Source organism: Artibeus jamaicensis, unplaced genomic scaffold (assembly GCF_021234435.1).
Source record: "Artibeus jamaicensis isolate MK-2021 breed Jamaican fruit bat unplaced genomic scaffold, CSHL_Jam_final contig_2377, whole genome shotgun sequence".
Classification (NCBI taxonomy): Eukaryota; Metazoa; Chordata; class Mammalia; order Chiroptera; family Phyllostomidae; genus Artibeus; species Artibeus jamaicensis.
The window spans coordinates 39745-60764 of record NW_026521496.1 but is presented as its reverse complement, the minus strand read 5'-3'; the positions used below and the strand labels follow the sequence as shown (position 1 = coordinate 60764).

The 21020-nt window shown below is 42.5% G+C and overlaps 1 pseudogene; it reads right to left on the bottom strand.

Moving 5' to 3' along the window:
- Positions 1–9804: 9804 nt before the first annotated feature.
- Positions 9805–20754, bottom strand: LOC119049450 (ragulator complex protein LAMTOR3-like; annotated as a pseudogene).
- Between the last annotated feature and the right edge of the window lie 266 nt (positions 20755–21020).

Genomic DNA, 21020 nt, shown 5'->3' with positions numbered 1-21020 from the left:
CTCTTATTACAGTGTAAACTCTCAAAGGCAGGACCCAGGTTTCATCCTTTTCAGCATCCTCTGGGCCCAAGTCAGTTCCTTTATCAGTGAGCCTCAAGATAAAGGTAATGGGTTGAATCATTATGCAGTATAGTCCTGTGGTTGAGCGATGTGGAAGAACAGGTGCTCTGTAATTAATCTGGGCAAAAGCAAGCTTACAGGGTGATCTGATCATAAATTACAAACTGGGTAGGTCATGGTTGATAGTGGCCCAGGCATACAAAAAGGGGTGTCTTTGCTTTCAGCAAGCTTTGTCTATTGTTCTTGTGCATCTAGGTAAACACACCTTTGAAATGCCAGAGTAATCCCCCTTTTTTAAACCCCCCAAAAAGGTAACCACTCTCAAGAGAGCACATAATCTTGTTAACTATCCTGTACTTTGCTTTTCCCCAACTCCATGTAATCTTCCTTATTTTCCATCTTTAATTACAAATGTATAAAAGACACTGCAAAAGTGAAGCTTTTGAGATCTTGTTCCTCAGCACGTTGTCAGTTGGGCTCAAATAAACTAGTATAAAAATTCTCTACAACCCTGGCTCGTGTGGCTCAGTGGATTGAGTGCTGGCCTGCAAACCAAAGGGTTGCTTGTTCGATTCCTGGTCAAGGTACATGCCTGAGTTGCAGGTCAGGTCCCCAGTAGAGGGCATGTGAGAGGCAAACACACATTCATGTTTCTGTCCTTTTCTTTCTCTTTCCCTTCCCTCTCTCTAAAAATAAATGAATAAAATCTTTAAAAAAATTTTTAATTCTCTACAGGTTTGGATGTTTCTTACATCAATAGTGGATGCTAAGGAATCAGTTCCCTGGGGTCAAGTCCTGGCTCTGCAACTTTCTAACTAGGTCACTTTTTCCAGGTGACAACATCTCTGTGACTTGATTTCTTCATCTATAAAATTGGGAAAATAGTGCTTACTCCATGGAAACTACAGATTAGGGAGCAAATATGAGTGCTGAACACTTACTCAAAATCAGTATAATTTTTGTGTAAAAACACTCACTGGATGCTAAGCTTATATCTTTATGACATACATATGAAGCAGGTAATATTACAATGAGCCCCAGTTTACAGATAGGGAAACTAATGCAAAGAGATGTCAGGCTACTTGTCCAGGATCATAAAGAAAGCAACTGGCAGAACAAGGATTCAAAACCAGGATGAGTGACCCAAGCGCCCATGAGCTTCATCATTATGCTAACTATGCTGCCTCTCAACAGCTACAATGATCATCTCCCTTCTGCCAGTGCAGACCAATTACAGGTGCAAAGAGAACTAGGCCAAGTGGTAAGGTGCCTTCCTCTAGCTTGCTTTATGCTGCTTCCAGGGGCTTTGGGTCTGCAAGGTACACATTTTTGTTTGCTCTTTCCTCTGGCTGACTCTCACAGCCTGACCCTGTTGAGTACTCCACTCTGAGCCTGCCTTTGTTTGTCCATCTGTGTTGCCAATCCTGTGGCCAGCAAAATGGTGAATAAGATGAAAGAAGAAGAGTCCATATGCTCCTCATGGACAGACTGCTCAATGTGAGAAAAAGACCCACGTATTATTAGATTTTCATGAATATCTGTCTCTCAGATGCAGCATACACTACTGTCAAGAGGACATAGAATTTAACCCAGGTCTGTAAGAGTGAGTCCTCTGAGCTATTAGCATTCCTAGCCCAAATCTCCCTTGTAGAATTATAGACTGTTTTAGCTGCAATAAGCCTTAGAGATGATCAAGTGTGTCACACAGCGGGAATCAGAACCTGAGAAAAGGAGGGGACTTGCCAGCAATATAGTAGGTGTTCAATAAATATTTCTTGCAAGAATGAAAAACCAGTGACCCATAGGCTTGAGAGGTGAGGAGAACTGTCTGAGATCATAGGACCAAGTTGTCTTTGTCCCATGTGTATATATGAACCCTACTGTCTGAACTCAGTAGCACTGTTTGAAGAGGCACATTTTAAGCTACAAATGTCTAGATACACCAGTAGAGATTCTAATGTAATTCATCTCAAAGGTGAAGCCCAGACATTGGTGTATATATATATTTAAGTTCTCAAGATGATTCTAGAGCCAAGGTTGAGAACCACTGCTTTAAAACAATGCTTCTCAAGTCTCACTGAACACTAAAACCTCTAAAACCCTCTGGAGTAAGTTTAAAGTGCACATCACACACACACACACACACACACACACACACACACACACACACACACACACACCAGTGCCTGAAACCCCAGAGAGTCTCATTTAACTGTTTTGGAGTGGGATCCAAACATTAGTGTTTTTTCAAAGTGTGACAGATGATTCTAAAATACAGCCAACACTGACAACCAAAGACAATATACATTAATTGAGAGAGAGTAATTGAAAAAAAATCACAGTTTATCTACATTATAAGCTTCATGAGAGCAAAGAATTTTGTCTGTATTGTTCACTGCTGTATCCCTAGCACTTAAAATAGCACATAGTACATAGTAGATGCTAAATAACTTGCCACCATGGGCAAGTCAGTTAGAATCTATCTATCTTTTTCATTTCTCAAATAGAAGTAATAACTCACAGGGCTGTCATGAGGACTGTATAAGATAACACAGGGAAAGTGCTTCTTAAATGTGAAAAATGCAAAAATGCTCATTAATTTCATACAGAAAAATTCAATTTTCTGTTTTCTTTCCCTAGGTCCTCCAAAAAATTTCAATTCTCTTTTCAGTACCACCAGGTATAGTCTTACCGAATCCCCCATGACCCACTAGAAAGCCCTCCATCTGATTCTATCCCAACCTAGGCTCCTCTCTGATGGTGACAGAAACATTTTCTTTCCTGCTCCTTGTTTTCAGTATCACTTACTCCCTATTCATTGTGATTGAAAGAATGCACCACAGGTTCAAATTCTGGATCCTCAACTTCACAACATTTAATCAAATTATTCTTCTCTGAGCCTGTGTCCTCATCAAGAAGATGGGGATAATAATGCTAACTATATCATGGAATTGCTGTGAGGAATAAATGAGGTAATGATTCCCATACTGCCAGGCTATTAAAAATAATAATAAAAGCCATGGCATTTTGTCCAAAGGTTCTTTAATTTTAAAAAAGGAGAGTCACTTCAGTGCAAAAGTAGGTGGGGTAATACAGTTGTGACATTTGTTGCTTTGCAATATCTGTACTTGATTTGGCTGGCCAAATATGCAAAAACATGCTACTCCCTCTCCCTATTAGTCAATCAGCAAATATTTATTGAGCACTTGCTGCATAGCAGGACATTAGGGAGCACAGGTATGGATAGGATATAGTCCCCACCCTTGAGGAGTCTGGCAGGACAACTTAGCTCTTCAGAAAGAGGTCATGTTCATTTGGCAGTTGTATATACTGATTGCAGGCAAAAACACCTAGGAGTCAATAAATCATCTACTGTGTGTTAAGAGCTTGAGAGCATTGGCAATAGCAGAAATTACGAAGCAGCTAAAGGTAAGCATGAACCAGGATAGCATATTTGTTAAATAATATGGAAAGGCTTAAAGAAATACAAACATCTGTCTCCTAATAGAACTTGGTCATTCAACAAACATTTGCAGTACGCCTACTTCCAAACTAGAGATAAAGAGATGATTTAACCACTATCCTTGTTCTCAAGGATGATATCTACATTTTGGGAGTGATTTTTTTTTTGTTTACAAAGTCCTTTTTCCATTTTGAATTTCATTTGATCCTAGTGGCAAATAGAAAATAGGGTGAGCACTGAAATTACCCTCACTAGCAAGTACTGGAATTGGGCTTATCTCTAGGGGAAAATAAGCAAAGTGAGCCTAGCTCATTACCAGGACGTCTTTCTACCTCTAAAGGATGTCACTGCTCCACAGCCACCTAATGTAACTTTGATTTCCCTTGAGGTTGAGGAAACCCTTCAAACTCATCTAAACAAATCAGGATCTGAAAGCTGCAGTAGTTCTATCCTGTTTGCAAATCCCCACAACCTTTAATACAGGCTCTCTCTTCTAAAGAGAGATGCAAACTTCTGGCTTCCAGTTCATCTTAGGCCCAGGAATGGCCAGGCTATTCTTCTGAGTTTCAGAGAAGAAGGTCATGTTACTTTCAAGAGGCAGTAAAGGAAAGGAAATAAAAACGAATTCAAGAAGTTGTCAATACACATTTGGCAGTCTCCACCTCAACTATCTCCTCCCACGCTGGGCCACCTAGGGGAACCATAAGTTGCAAAAATGTACAAAGCAAAGCAGGAACATAGCGAAGAGAGTCAGAGGAGGCTGTATAGAGGAAGTAATGTCCAGGCAAAAGTTGTGACAGATGGATGGGAGTTTTCAGGAAGACAAGAGAAGAAAAGCTCAAAGAAGCCTTCCCTTCCTCTGCTCTATGCTTTCCACAGAGGAACCAGCAGTATGCGGTGAGCTTGTCTCTTTCCATGCTTTCTTCCCAAATATCAAGACTCAAGAGCAAAAGGTAAGTCATCAATTCAGTGTCAGTACTACCTGGCACAGTGCATGGCATTCTCAGTACTGTACAAGGAGCTAGGTAGGAATTAGCCCTTTAAGCTGGCTCTAAATCACCAGATTAGAGATAAACTGCTTTCCTTTATTAAAGAACATGAAAATTAAAGGAGAAAAATACCTCAGCTCTGCCGAAACTCAGCATTGAAAAGCACATTTGAACAGAACACAACAAAATTTTCGAATAGATACTGCAGCATGAAGTGATGCCCATATTTTCCTATCTAGAATCCATAAGCAATGAGCCCTCACAATGAACAACTGACCCTAGTTGCTCATTGTAGCAAGTAGATAATTCGCCTTGCCACAGATAGGAACAGCACAGCCCCTCCGACAGCAGACAGCAGATAGCAGCCATGCATCTGGAGGGTAGACATTTTGCCACCATAAAGAGCAGCTCTGCTGGGAGGGATATAGCATGGGTGGAGCTGTCAGCACATGGAGTGAGTTAGAGGGTGGTGGTTAGAAGGAGGAGTTCTATAAATTCCTCAGGAACAAGGTCTAGCTCATATATATTTGTGTGCCTGTTGCCTGGCCCAGTGCTGGGTACTATAAGACCTCCTCTACTGTTCTGTCAGCTGTATTCCTACAAGGGCACCCTGCCAAAGAGGCTCGCTCAGGTTGGTGACAAAATTCAGCCAAACTCAATGCCCTATCTGATTGCACATGAAGAAAGGGGCACCTTTATTTAATTATTATGCCCAGAGGGTGACTTTTTAAAAATTGGTCCACCCAGAGGATGCTCTAATTTTTAATAGTTAAGACCAGAACAAGAGATTTTTTTCCTAATTGCTATGATCATAGATGGTGCTTTTATCTAAAGGGTCCACCAAAAGAGGTTCCTCATTGGTCCATCCAGAGGAGGCCTCCTTTTGTCATTCCGCTTCCTAAAGGGGACACCTATTTGCCATATACACATATGCTACCAGCTCCCAGTGGCATCTAACAGGGGTCCAATATACGTTTCTTATAATGAAGAGGGTTGTCATACTCACTGTTTCTTCCCCCTGCCTCACCATCTCCTCCCCATGTGCATCAGCTTTGAAAGTTCAGGCACAAGTCTGTGCAAGTCAATAACATTTGTTTCCTAAATATACCACTTTCATTAATTCGGAATTATGGTACAAAAATGTTTCACAATGGGGAGTAAACTTATGTAAGTCATTATTCCCAGGGGTAATACAGGCTGCAGTGTAGTGAGACTTAGCTAACCAGAATCCTCAAGACCCGGGTCTCTCTCAGCAAAGTGCTTCGGGAGCTGGACTCTACCCCAATTTTTAGTACTAAATCTTTTCTTTAATTTTCACAATTTAGGGTGGAAAAATTCCTGAAACCACACTTCTCAGCTTTCTTAAACAGAGTCCTTTGAAGTGATGCTGCCTCTTTTTGATGCCTATTTGACACCTTTGACATTAGCTTTTAGCATCCCTCCCCTCTAAACACAGCGGGAAAAGAATACTAAAAATGCTCCTCATAGTTATCCTCGCTCCCTTGTCCCCCTTGTCCCAGCATTTTTCAGGGGCTGCTGATAGGATATCTCAGGACCCAAAATAGTACAGGAGAAGTTCAGCAGTGGAAGTCAGAGAGGCCACGACTCCAGAAATGCTTTTGAACCAATTCTCTACCTGCCTCTGGGCAGCTGTTGGCCTAGATTCACATTCTAAAATTCTATTTCTATTGGGATCATGAAGGAGGAGAAAACTAAAAGATAAATACTTTTCTTCTAAATTGCATTTGCTAAAGAAGATATGGGTTTTTTAAATCCTAAACACATCTATATAGCTGTTCTCACTGTTATTAATGCAATAATCTACCTGCAAGAAATGGTGTGCCCATCTGAGAATGCAGGAGAGCATAGAGGCTGATCTAGATGTTGATTCAAAGGCAACCATTTCAATTTCTCTTTGTGGTTTCTGGCATAGTCTAATGTGGAACAATAAATATACCCAACTGGAAGTTTCTTCCCTCTTCCCTCAACTCCAGTAACCCTATGTATGGAGGAATCTTTATATTCCCTCGCAAAGAGAAGGAAGTTGAGGTTGACCTGATTTAGGGACCCAATACAGTAACACCATATGTGACATTAAGTGGCTATGACATGATAAAGCAAAAATACTGTTATTTTATTTTTCAATTAGAGTTTACATTCAATATAATTTTGTATTGGATTCAGGTGGATAGATAATCATATACTTTGTAAAGTGTTTCCCTTGATATTTTCAGTACCCACCTGGCACCATACAGAGTTATTACAATATTACCGACTATATTCCCTATGCTGTACTTTACATCCACATGACTATTTTGTTACTGCCAATTTCTACTTCTTAATCCCTTCACACTCTTCACTGAGTACCCCAACCTGCTTCCCATCTGGCAACCATCAGTCTGTTCTGTGTCTATGAGTCTGTTTTAATCTTATTTGTTCATTTATTTTGTTCTTTAGATTCCACATTTAAGTGAAATCATATGGTATTTGCCTTTGTCTGTCTCACTTATTTCACTTATCCTAATACCCTCTAGGTCCATTCATGCTGTCACAAATGGTAAGATTTCATTCTCTTTTATGGTTGAGTAGTATTTCATTGTATATATGTACTACATCTTCTTTGTACACTTGTCTATTGATGGGAACTTGGGTTGCATACATGTCTTGACTATTGTAAATAACACGGCAATGCACATTGAGGTGCATATATCTTTTTGAATTAATGTTTTAGGTTTCTTCAAATATACTCATATACCCAGAAGTGGAATTGCTGAGTCATAAGGCAGTTCCATTTTTACTTTTTTGAAGACCCCCCATACTGTTTTACATAGTGGCTGCACCAGTCTGCATTCCCACCAACAGTGCATGAGGGTTCCCTTTTCTCCACATGCTCACCAACACTTGTTTGTTCATTTATTGATGCTAGTCATTCTGACAGTTGTGAGGTGATATCTCATTGTGGTTTCAGTTTCCATTTCTCTGATGATTACTGATGCTGATCATCATTTCATATGTCTATTGGCCATCTGTATGTCCTCTTTGGAGAAGTGTCTATTCAGGTCCTCTGCCCATTTTTAAGTTGGTTCTTTGTTTTTTGTGTGTTGGGTTGCATGAGTTTTTTTATGAATTTTGGATATTTGCCCCTTATCACAGGGGTGCCAAACTCATTTTCACTGGGGGCCACATCAGCCTCGCAGTTGCCTTCAAAGGGCCAAATGTAACTTTAGGACTGTATGAATGTAACTACTCCTTAACAGTTAAGTGACAGCTCGGCACTGCCACAGGGTAGAAACAAGGTGCTGGGTGTGATAAGACAAGGTGGAGGGCTGGATTCAACCCACGGACCTTGTGTTTGCCACCTATGCCTTATCAGATATATCAGTGGTGAATATTGTCTTCCATTCAATGGGTTGTCTTTTAGTTTTGTTGATGGTTTGCTTTGCTGCACAAAAGCTTTTTAGTATGATATAGTTTCATTCGCTTATTTTTTCTTTTGTTTCCCTTTCCAGAGGAGATGTATCAGGAAAAAAAATATTGCTAAGAGAAATATCAGAGAGTTTACTGCTTATCTAGGAGTTTTATGGTTTTGAGTCTTATGTTTAAGTCTTTAATCTATTTTGAGTTTATTCTTCTATATGGTGTAAAAAGGTGGTCTACTTTCATTTTTGTATGTATCTGTCCAGTTTTTCCAATGCCATTTATTGAATAGATTGTCTTTACTTCATTGTATGTTTTTGCCTCCTTTGTCAAATATTAACTGACCATAAAAGTGTGGGTTTTTTCTGGGCCCTCTATTTTGTTCCATTGATCTATATGTCTATTTTTTATGCCAGTACCATGTTGTTTTGATTACTATAACCTTGTAGTATAGTTTGATATCAGGTATCATGATTCCTCTAATTTTGTTCTTCTTTATCAAGATTACTGTGGTTGTTCAGGGTCTTTTGTAGTTCCATATAAATTTTTGGAATATTTGTTCTAGTAATGTGAAATACACCACTGGTATCTTGATAGGAATTGCACTGAATCAATAGATTGTTTTGGGTAGTATAGATATTTTAACTATGTTAACTGTTCTTATCCATGAATATAGTATATGCTTTCATTTATTTGCATCTTCTTCAATTTCTTTCCTCATATCTTATAATTTTCTGAGTACAGGTCCTCCTTGGTTAAATTCATTCCTAGGAATTTTATTATTTTTTGGTGCAATTGTAAATGGGATTGTTTTCTTAGTTTCCCTTTCTGATAGTTCATTATTGGTGTGTAAAAATACAACTGACCTGAATATTCATTTAAAATATTGTTCTTATTGAAAATATTAGTGTTTTTGGTGACATGCTATAACCAAAAAATGTAAAATAAAAGATTATTTACCTTAACATATATTTATTTTTCCTTGATAAAATGGCTTCATTTTTATAATTGCCTTTGTTCTCTTATAAAGTTATAACTTGGTACTATTGTGCCTTACAATAAATTCATCTGTGAAACCATTTCTTGTCACATATTTTATTTTTTTACAGTTTTAAAAATACTATTTTATTTATACTCATGTATTTAAAATGGCTATATTATCATGTTTATATACATACCAATATTGGAAACAGAGTATGATAACAAATCACATCTACATTTTAGAAAGAACATACAAACACTGAAACACTGATTGCTTAATCAGAGTGGTGGGGGAAACTATTACCTATCATTTTCATTAAAGAATAGCACCCTCTGAGAAGAACAAAATAAATTAGTAATATTCATCTATACTGCAAAATAATATATACACAGGAAAGTAATTTCATTGCTTTTACTGAGCCATTTTATCTTCCTCATACCCAATGCAAAGAAATAAAACAATATGAAAATAATATGTTTTCGTTGTTATTTACAATAACAAGAGTCTGCTTCACTCTTTAGGCCTGGCTGTATTGTACAAGAGGGAGCATTTCATGGCTCAAGTAGATCAAAGTACCATTTTGATTCTGACCCACAGAATAGAATCTCATGCAGATTTGATGACTGGACTAACACCATAGGGAGCTATGATAGACTGAACTATTTCTGTGGTATGCCCAGATCTCCATAAATAAGAAATGACTTATACAAGAAAAGATAACAACCAATTTATCCATAGATTATGTCTATACAACCCCTTCTTTACTATACGGAAGGGAAGGAGGGCCCTTTCTTGAGTACATGGATACAAGTATGGCTGTGGTCTAAAGATTGTTGGATTGATATTGTGTTTGTTATAATGAAGATAAGGTGGACATCAAAACCACTGTCAGATTAAGAAACTTCCACAACTTGTCTCAGTTCTTCAGAGTGGGGTAAGTTCATTTTCTAGGCTGACAATTAGCTCTGCATTGGCATTGCTGCTGGCTATGAAACTCGCCATCAAAGGTAAATGATTGAATTGAACCAGCTGGTAGGTATTCTGTAACAGATACTCTGAATTTTTGAAAGTCCAAGTTTGATCCCTTCGTCTGCTGCAAGGGCAAAAGTCGATAAAAACCAGGTCTCGAAGCATGCTTTGAGCCCTGACCATTGTGGCTCAGTTGGTTGGGTGTCTTACTGCAAAGGGAAAGGTGGTTGGTTTGATTCCCTGTCAGGCCACATGCCTGGGCTGCGAGTTTGGTCCTGGTCAGGACCAAATGCACAGAAAGCAGCTGATCAATGTTTCTCTCCGTCTCTTTCTCCTTCCCTTTACCTCTACCTAAAAATAAATAAATAAAGCCCTGGCTGGCGTAGCTCAGTGGATTAAGTGCGGGCCTGCGAACCACACAATCGCAGTTCGATTCCCAGTCAGGGCACATGCCTGGGTTGCAGGCCAGTTCCCAGCTGGGGATGCATGAGAGGCAACCATACATTGATATTTCTCTCCCTCTCTCCTTCCTTTCCCCTCTAAAGATAAATAAATAAAATATTTTTAATTAAAAATAAATAAATAAATAAATAAAAAATTAAAAACAAGAAAGCATGCTCTGAGCATTATCATGGCCACTTTAATAACAGGCAATCCATCTTTATCTGACAGAACAATAGCATGGAGCCCTTCAACACCTGGTAACTTTTTATACCAGAATCACTTTAGGTCATCAGCTATGAAGAATCCCTTTCTCCCTCAGGTTCAATATCCACACCCCACTTTCTGGGATGCCTGGTTCTCTGGACAGCAGCATTTGGGGCTACCTGCTGCCACTTCAGGGACACCTTCAAAGATAGATTCCCCAAAAAGCCACTGTCACATGGAAAGCCATGTCTGTGCTCCAGGAAGCACTTCCTATACTTTGGATGCCTGGTAACATGGCTCTTGTCACTTATTTCAATCTACGTCTGAATTATAATTCATGTCCATTATCCACAAATAAATTATAAATTTTCAAGGATTATGTGGTTAAATAAATTTGGAAAACCCTAGACAGCTCTCTTCGAGCTTTAGCCTTTACCTTAACAATGGTTCTCAACCTTGGCTGCACATTAGAATTACCTGGGGATCTTTGTAAAATCCTGACTCCTGGGCTTCATTCCCCAGAAATTCTGGTTCTTGCAATGGAGTGAGGCCACAGCATTAGTAATTTTTAAGCATTCTGAGTAGTTCAGATTTGCAGCTAGGGTCTCTATTTTTGGCCGTATGTAATTAAAAAGTGAAAAATTCAATCAGACAAGCAATGTTAAGGATTCTACCCTGGGAGATGACTGGTGGTTTAGGCATGTGTTAGACACTACCAAGGTATTCCCATGACCTTGAGGCTGCCTGGTTTTGAGATCAGGGCTTACTCACTCCATATCCCTGCTAGTGAGGGTTAGGCCCATTGGACCCTCAGGCAAACTGCCAAATGTGTCACTGAAACAACCTTAGGCACCATAAGTTTCATGAGATAAAGGTGTTTCTTCAACCTCAAACCATGTGGGTTCTGTAAAACTGGTGAGTGAAGTAGGAGCCATACAACCTGAGGGAAGAGGTAAACAGAGAGCCAGTAGGACACCTGGACTAGAGCTCTCCCCATAGGCAGGTGATGCTGCCTAGCTGTGCGGCCTACAATCTCTCCTGTGCTGCTTCATTAAAGCCCCTCTGTGTAGTCCCAGCCTGGGGGGTGCTGTGGTCCGCCAGCACCACATATTCCCTGTGACAACAAACATCTCGCAGCTTCCAGGACTCCCGGTGGTACCTCGGCTTCAGTTCCAAAGAATGTTCCCCCCCCCCTTGGTTGGCGAGGCAGTGAATAGATGTCGGTGGGGGAGAATGAAGGGAGGAGTCAAAGGAAAGGAAAATCCTTGGGTTGGGAGAGATGAGCTGACAGCCTTGAAGCCTAAATGCTGCTCCTCTGGGGGCAAGCAGGCACTCTTTACATGTTTTGGAAAAGGGAAGAATGGCTGCAATTCAGAGATGTCTAGGAAACACACTCATTATAACTTAGCCTTGAAAGTACCCCCATCTAGAGATTTCAAAAAGCTTCGTGGAATTTCATCTTCTTAGTATTTAGTGATTGTGTGCATGATCGTATGTGCAGGTGTTTTACATGCATTATTTTGGATTTTCCCAACAGTCCTCTGAACTAAATAGCATTAACCTAACCCCCTGTTACATATGAGGGACTACAGCTCAGAGACATGAGGCAGCTAATAAGCGCTTGACAAGTGAGTCTTCACCCAGAGCTGCTGCTTCTAACTTTCAAGATATTCTTCATTAACATATCATTCATTGGTTTTTCTTTATTTATTAAAGTTGTACCTTTTATTTAGGAAATTTTGAAAACTACAGAAAGGTATAAGGAAAAAATCCACTCCCATAATCCCATAAACATAGCCATTGTTACCCTAGTTATCAATGCTATCAATTGTTACTATGTTATTGCTCTTAAAGAACCATTGTTAACATTTTGGCATACACTCCTCCAGTTTCTTTTTTATGCGTGTGTGCTTTATTTTGGATAATATTGTATTACATGCAATTTTATACCCTGGTTTTTCACTTAGCATTATTTTGTACATTTCCATGTATCCTTATATATTTCTTTCGAGCATAAATTTTCTTAGTTGTATAGTATTCTATTGCACAGACCTGTCAAAATTTATATACCCACACCCCTATTATTGAATGTTTAAGTTATTTTCACTTTTTGGTTGATATAAATACCAAAAAATGCAGTGAACATCCTAAAAAATTTCTCCCACAATATCTGATTATTTCTTTAGCACAAGGTCCTGGAAGTGGAATTACTAGGTCATGGGGGACAACATATAACAATGCCACTGTTGCTGACAACTGTGACACATGGCCTCCTGCCAGAGCAGAGAAAGCCAAGGCCTGTTGATGGACACCTCACTCTCCTGAAGGCTTGATAGTTGGAAAAGATAATGTAAGTCTGGCTATTTTGCAGATCTTGGGAGTCAGACTATAAATTGCCAGGCAGTTAATTACACTGTTCTCAGAAGCAAGTGATTTCAGTTAAAATAAAACAGCTGAATCATTTTTTTAAACCATCTCTTTTTTTCAGTCCATTTTCCAAAGGGAAAATAATTTTCTGATTTTCCCCTAGATGAATTACACACAATTCTTAAGAATCTATGCTATGTAGAAAGAAAAATAAAATAAAATAAAAGAGACAGGCAAATATCCCCTCATAAAAAAGCCAGGGTATGAATAATAATATATTTAGCTTTAAAGTACAACTGGATACACACAGCCAGGGACATATAGACAGGTAGACTCTTGCTTTCTCTCCCTCTTTCTTTCTCACTGTGAGACTTGGAGGCCCTCCTGCCCTGGACTTCTTGGAAGGGCCCACAACCTGGCTCTGCAAATCAGGGAGGGGCCAAGGTCACCTAAATTTCATCTGACCAAGGAAAATAAAAACTTGAATGTGGATCAAGAATATCTGCAATTACTATTACGACTTCATTTTAACCTTCCCAAGACTTTCCAGGATCCACCTCCTTGGCCAGCAAACAGGATGTAAAGGCCTCCCCACCCCACGTCTACCCCAAGGGTTTATTCTGAGTCAGGAGGCGCCTTGCCCCTCTCCTGAATCACTTGAGTCAGTTCCTCCCCCACATTAGTGGGGCCTTGTACAGGCTACTTCCTGAGCCAGGAATTCCCTCCCCCTCCTTCTTCAACTGGCCGGCTCAAGATCATCCTTCAAAACTCAGACAACACATCTTCCTGGAAGCTTTTCCAACCCTCCGGGCTTTCAGGTGTATCTCATCTGCCTTCCCTTGACTCCCAGGCTTGCCTCCACAGCAGTATGATGATTTGATGATCTCCCCATTGGACTGTGGAGCTGCACTCCAGCTTGCCTCTATATCCCCAGAAACCAGCTCAGGGCCAGACCCAGAATCAGGTGCTCAAAAAATGTGTGATGGCTAGAAAGAAAGGAGTAATTGCACTTAATAAGTATTTCCTAAGTTAGTTGCCAAACACTACTCTGGGAGCTGGAGATACAGTAGCAAAACAGATAAAGTTCTCTGCCCTCAAGAAGCTTATATTCCCTTGAGGAGTTTACATTTTAGAAAAAGACAGAGAGTAGAATGGAAGAAGAGGATGAGGAAGGGAAAGAATGCTGTCCAATGGCTCAAACCTCCTACATTAAAGGACAGATGTCTAGTGGTACTGCACACAATCAGACCCACTGCCTCACACACAAAGAACCTTGCAGCAAGCCTGCTTGTGTAAACACTTAGTCAATACAACTCCTATTTGTGGCATTATTAGCATAGCTTTGTCCATTAAGATATTGCCATCCAGTGTACTCTAACTTGAAAACTTCAGTGAGGGTTCATCTAAGTGAAATAATCGAATTCTGCAGAGCAGGAAAGAGATGACAACTGAAACCAAGATAGTTAGGCCAGTGGTTCTCACTGAAAGTAGAAGATTCCAGAGGACCATGGAGTTATCACAAGAAGCCATAAGTCTGGAGATCCACCAAGCACTGTCCATCTACTGAGTAAGCCCTGCCCTGCCTATGTATGAAGATAAGGTCATCAATTTCAAATCTACAAATTCATGCAATCACATCACTGAATTCACAGTAGCATTCTATAATTGTTTTTATTTCTGATTTTACCATAGGGGATTCTAAAAGGCCAAATTCCACCCACAGAACCCAAACAAGACTGAATGGAAAATCCTCTGGGGTGTGGACCAGCATCCTGGTTCTGGTTATCAGCTCTCCCCAACCCTTGCAGACTGGAAGCCCTTTGAGGGAAAAGACTGGGTCTGATTTACCTCCAGTCTCCAGCACCCAGCATGAGGGTGACAGGGTAGAAAGAGACAGGGTCCAGATAAAATTTTACCCTGTCTTCAAGGCTAGAAAGTAATGATCTGAAAATAAACAGCAACAAAGCTTATAAGCCTGTTAAGCTACTTAAGCTTTGAATAACAAATCCATACTTTAAAATGTATATGCTAAGTAAATTTTTGGTAATAATTTTACTTTCTCATTCCCCTTGGTTTTTATTAAAAGTGCCTTTGGAAATGCCAACAAGGCTCTGCTATAATAACAGAAAATGGCCATGATGTGCTTGTGTGACAAGGAGTGTCCACAACTGAATTAAAAGCCTTTTATAAGGGAGACTAGCAGATGTGAGGTCTGTCCAGAAAGTATCAAGCCATTGCTATTAAAAACCAGAAGAAGATACAAGAAACACTGTACACAGGACAATGATGCCTCAGTCCCCTTCAAAGTAGGCACCTTGAGACCTCACACAGTTCTCCCAATTACCATCAGTTGCTCCATCGTATTTTCCTGAATTTCATTGACAGTATAAAATCTCTTCCCTCTCAAAGGTGATTTTAGTCTGGGGAAAAGCCAGAAGTCACGGGGCACCAAATCTGGACTGTAGTCACCTGGGTGATCTGGTGTTTCACAAAAACCTCTGCATGAGACAGAGAGGGTGTGCTGAGTGGGCATGTTGTCATGATGAAGCTGCCAATCACTGGTTGCCCATTGCTGTGGCCTTATGAATCATCCAAATAGTTTCTGTGGAGGAAGGTTTGAGTTTCACGCAAAATTTGATGCAGATTTATTGCTCTACTTGCTCAGTTATTTTGCATGCCGCGGCCACACCATACACATGCTCACTCAACGGTATCTACCACCCCTGCTGACTAGAACAGTGAAGTTGTCATTATTCACACATGCTCATTTTAGTCCACTCTCCTTCTAGGAGAAATGGTTTGTGATGTTGCACAAACCATTCGAGTTATATTAACAATGGCTGGACTTTTCCCAGAGAGCCCTCATATAAAGATGACAAAAGGATTATGAGTGAAAAAACCCAGGTACCCTCCAGAGAACAGAATCACTGGCCCAGCCACTCTTCCCCACCTAAAGATTATTTTCCCAAAACTATGTCCCGTTCAAAACTTAAAGGAGGCTGTTTTAAGAAAGCCTATTGCCCCACATCTATTCTCTACGGTTGACTTTCCTTCCTCCCCTCCACCTCCAGCTCATTCCCCAAGTCCCAACTGCAGAAATCACTGGAGCCCTATACTTTAGAGCATCTCACAGTTCCCAAAAGTAGCAGGAGTCATTTCTCATCCTGGATAAGTTCCAACTACAGAAAAAATGCCAGGGCACTGACTTTCAATGAACAACTGACTTCGAACTTATCACACTGCAGAGGGCAGAGCACCACCGTGGATGTCAGAAGGTCTGGTTTCTATATCATGGACTCCTGCCACTGACCTGCTATGTGACCTAGCCAGTGCTACATTCACCAATAGACATATTAAGTACTCACCTATGCCACCAACAATAGGAGTACAAAAGAGAGAATTCAAGAATTTAATAAGAAGCCATTTTAATTTCAATGGACAAGTGGAACTTTGCATAATTTCAAAAAAATAACATTATTTGAAGGTTTTGCATCACTTTCATTTGCAATTACATATGGAGAGACACTATAATCTTTGTAGCACTTAGGGCTACTAAAGATCTTTATCCAGCTCGGTGCCTTTGGACAAGTCCCTCCATTTTTCTGGGACTCCGCAGTCAAGATTTTGGCCAAGCCAGAGAAACATAGGGTCAGATGATTTAAATCCATCATTTTCCTCCTGACACCTAATCAACTTCATAAAGGTCAAAGAACCATAACTTGAATCTTCTCCTATTACTCTACTCTTCTATCATCCTGACACCTTTTATCACGTTAGCCTTTCATGTGTCTAAAAAAGAAGATTAACTTTCTAGTTTCTAAAGTGGAAGATATTCTAGTGGACATTTTGGTGTACAAATTCCCTGGAAAGACATTCCAACACATGGAAATACCTTGAATAGAACCAGAAATTTCATGGTATTTGAAAGAAAATGGGCCTACTCCCCCTGCCCACTCTGTCATGCCACTGTCTCAAGTGTAGGACAGAGACAAAGTGAGCCCTGGCATAGTGCCTGTTCCAAGTCCTCCAAATTCCCTCTACTCTATCTGACTCAAGTAGGCCATGTCCCCTCCTCAGGAGCAATGATGGTCTGATTTAGGGTCTAAGACTCTTCATCTGAAATGGTAAACTGGTCACAGTCTAGAGGTGCAGTTTTAATTTTCTCACCAGCATACAGAGAGATTTACAATACTTTCCCCTTTCACTGGAATTATGATTTAAACATAAACAAACCAATTGTCTTTTATGGTTTGGAACCAGAGTTGCCATAAAGTTGGAAAATCAAGAGACAGGAATTTGATATAAATATGAAGAGGAAGTTTCCACCATTGATCCTAAGTAGTTGTATTCAAGCCAAAATAATTGCAAGAGGAACAGTGCATCTTTCCCACAGCAATTTCCATGGGTTAGGGTAGTATGATCACTCTCCAGTGTTATTAAACATACCTAGGATTGTCTAGTGCTTCAGTGACTTCCTTGCTCACACAGGAGATATTATACCTCTAGGCCAATGGTCTGATTGCATTTGTAATTATCATCCAAGCACCTACAAACATTAAAAAGATCTCCAAGGGAGAAATTGGAAAGCTTGGATTCACTCAGCATATGGCAGCAGGCAGGGAGCTATTTCCCACTGGTTTTGACAATGCCACTCTTGAGATGACGAGTACAAGGTACAGGACACAAATGCAATAAAACAAGTCACACGCAAAACCAAATATGAGAAAAATTCAAGTTATTGGGAGGGCAGTGGTAAGGGTTTGGCAGCAGCCACAGATCCACAACCAGAGGAGTCCAATGCAGTCCTGTAGCACACCCTCTTCTCCTCCCAACCCCCACCCCATAACAGTTATAAGAGCTCTAGGGCAGTCTCAAAGGGGTTCAAGTTACCAAAGAACAGCCATAAGTGGAGGAGAGAGTGTTGCCAGGCAACCAGCCCAGCCCAAGACTTACCCTTGTAACCTTGAAGATGGTGGGGGCATGACCCCTGATTGTGTAGAGGAGCACTTTGGACTCCTTTAGCATCAACTTTCTCTCCCTCGGTCTCTCTCCTTCTCCTCTCCTTGTCCTCCCCTTCTGCCTCCCAGGGCCCCAGGCCAACCTTTAGTCTGGTCGCCAAAAGACTGAAGGCTATGGGCCAGCCTGACTTGCCGTTACTCAGTCTGTAGGTGGCAACCAAGCTGTCTCTGCAGGAATGCTACAAGCTGCTGGCCTGTCAGGTGTCATACACTCCGGCCATGTTACTTCCAAACCTTCCTCTCTCCTTGCCAGGTCTTTCCTGCCTCCACAGTCAAAGAATTAGGTACAGAAAGAATTTGAGGGGGAATCCAGCTAGATAGAGAATGATATATAGGGTAAAATACTGGCCTGGAGTGCTGACTACCAGCAAAATAGTCGTTAAAGGAGTTGGGGTGCTAGGAGGAAAAGACACAGGGAAGAAAAAAGGGCAAGACCTGACAATTGCTAAAACATAGGGTATTTTGGGGGGGTCAAATATACAGCCTGCTGAACAACTTGTTGAAGCTTATGCCAGAGTGACAAGGTGATAGCCAGATGGTACACTGATTATACTCCCAACTCTCTTTGCGTTTGACATTTATGCTCAGATCATTGCTATACACTCAAAGCTCCTGAAGAGAAAAGTGTGCAGTGGGAACCTCAAGGGGAGTCTAGGGTAGGGCATTAGACCAGAAAATGGAAAACCAGAGAACTTCTGGTCTAATTAAGTAAGGTAGCTGTATTCCATGTATGCAGCAGATTGCTCAGTGCCTCTGAGCCCAAAGACATGCATTCTCAAAGGCAAGTGTCCATACCAGAGATGAGAGGTGGCTGCTCTCCCGACTCTTACAAACTTCAAAGAAATCAAACCAATGCAATTTATCCTAAGAATTCCTCCTTTCTTTTAAAAGATATCCACTGCATAAAGCTATCTCTTTTCTAATCCAGCAGATCACTGGAAAGGGTTAGGTCTCAAGGTGACTGGGTGAAGCCAGGCTTTCCCTCATGTGGAAAAGGTTCTCCAGTTAGCAGGCAGAAGGGTACAAATTGGAAGCACAGAGCTTCCTCCCTGTCCTTAACTTAACCTGCTAAACTCAGTAGGTGACTCTCTGCAAGCTGTGTGGGGATTTTGAAAACTTCCCCAAACTAACTTATCAGATTTCTCCTAGGCTAATCCTGGTAGTCGGTGGGACCCCAGCAAAAAAAAAAAACAAAAACAATAATGACCTTCTTACCCTCTTTGTTAACTGAAAACTAATCAGACTAGGGCCCCAGCTTTCCTGGTCCCCTGCCATGCAGAGCTTTCTGGTCCTGTGTCTACATTCTATCTGGCAGTCACTGTATCTTCCACCTTCCTTTTCCTACAGAATCTAGTTCATTTTTCTCTACCAGTGCCTTCCTCCATCTACCACAGAGGTCAGATACCTTTCTGAAGGAGTGCTACGGCCTCTGACTCCTGTCCTACTGGAAGGTGCAGGGGCAAGATGGGATCTGAAATGTATAGGAGCTGACCCAGATGATTCTTTCCCAAGACAGCTGGAGGCTTGCACTAAAAAGTCAGTTAGTAGCCATCTTCTACCCCCATTTGAAACTTTCTGGCCACGTTGCACCACTCTCCTAACTTTCTGGTGGTGCCAATTGGCCCTGATACCTGACATGCCCAGCTGTGGTCAGCATTTTCAGCACATTCAGTCCCCTTGCTTTCAGCAAAAGGCCACACTCTAAGCGATCACTGCATTTCCATGGATAAAGGATTCCCAGTGTTAGGGCCCAAAATAGTAAAGGACAGGGTTTGCATTGCCCTCCTTCCCTCTCAGGGATCCTGCGTACTCAGCCAGGACATCGCTCGGTTTCTCAAGCATGGCTGATTCCTAAAACAATCACAAGCCGACGACAGTAGCTTTAACGGCTCTCTCAAGAAAATCTGTGGGTAGGGGATCAATGAAGCTGGGGCCAGTCTCTCCCCCCCCCCACCTTTCTCTGGCCACTCCTTGTGTAGCAGCCCAAACTCTCGGGAGAAGCAGGCGGGTGGGCGCTCAAGACACTCCTCTGAGTGCGAGCCGCGATCACACTCAAGCGCAAAGTTGCACAGGTTTAAAACCCGCAGGCACCGCCGCTAGTCCCCTGCAGTCAAGTAGGTTGCCTGCGGCTGGGGCGCGCTTTCAGAAGCGGTTGGGCTCCTGGACTGAGGCAAAGACGCCAGCAGCGCGGCCATTTGGTTCCCGACGCCGCGAAGATGAGGGCGCCTCGGGCCTGGGGGCGGCGCTGAAGCTGTCCAGGACTCAGCAGCTCCCACCTCCGCCTTCCCCCAGACCCCCGCCCCAGTTCCCGAGGAGGTGGGGAGCCAGGAGTGCACAGGTCCACTTAGGATGCCCCCAGGTCCAGGAGCAGAGAGTTCCACCGGGAGAGCAGCGGGTGGGGAGTCAGAGAAACAAGATCCCTTTACTCCCTGAGGGGAAGGGAGAGAAGGGAAGGGGTGGAGCGGGGAGGGAGGGGGGAGGGGTGGGTGCTAAGCAGGCGCTCACTGGCGCCCCCAAAGGCGGGGTAGTCGAGGGGCCGCGAGTTGCCCAAGCGCTATTACCTAGCTGGTCCTGGTCGTCCTCAGGGCCAAGCAGGCGGCAGGGAAGGCGGCGACGGAGGCGCACGGTGCGCAGGACCAGGCTGTCGGTGCGGCGCCCCAAGGCCAGCAGGTGCCCCTCGAGGTCCTCGAGCAGAGCCAGAGAGTGGCCACAGAGGTCGGCGAGCTGCCGGAGAAGGCTGAGCGCGGCCAGGTGGCTCACGTCTCGAAGCTCCGTCAGTGGCTGTGGCGGGTTGCGCGGGCACAGGCGCTGGGGCACCACTGTGCGCCTGTAGAACGGCATCCCGGGCGTGGGGGACCAGTCTGGAGGTGCGTCGGGCTCGCCACAAGTGGCGCCCCCGGTCCTAGTGTTCCTGAGCGGCGGCCCCAGCTCAGTGTGTAGCAGGCCCCTGGGCGCGGGCCGGCAATCAGGCGGGCGCGGGAGAAGCGGGGCGGGGGCTGGGGTGGGGGTGGGGGGACAGGCTGACGGGTTCCCAGCCTAGAGCGCCGGCTCCCCCCAGGGCTGTACACTCGTTGGAGCCACCAGTCCCTCTGACTCTGCTTCACTGG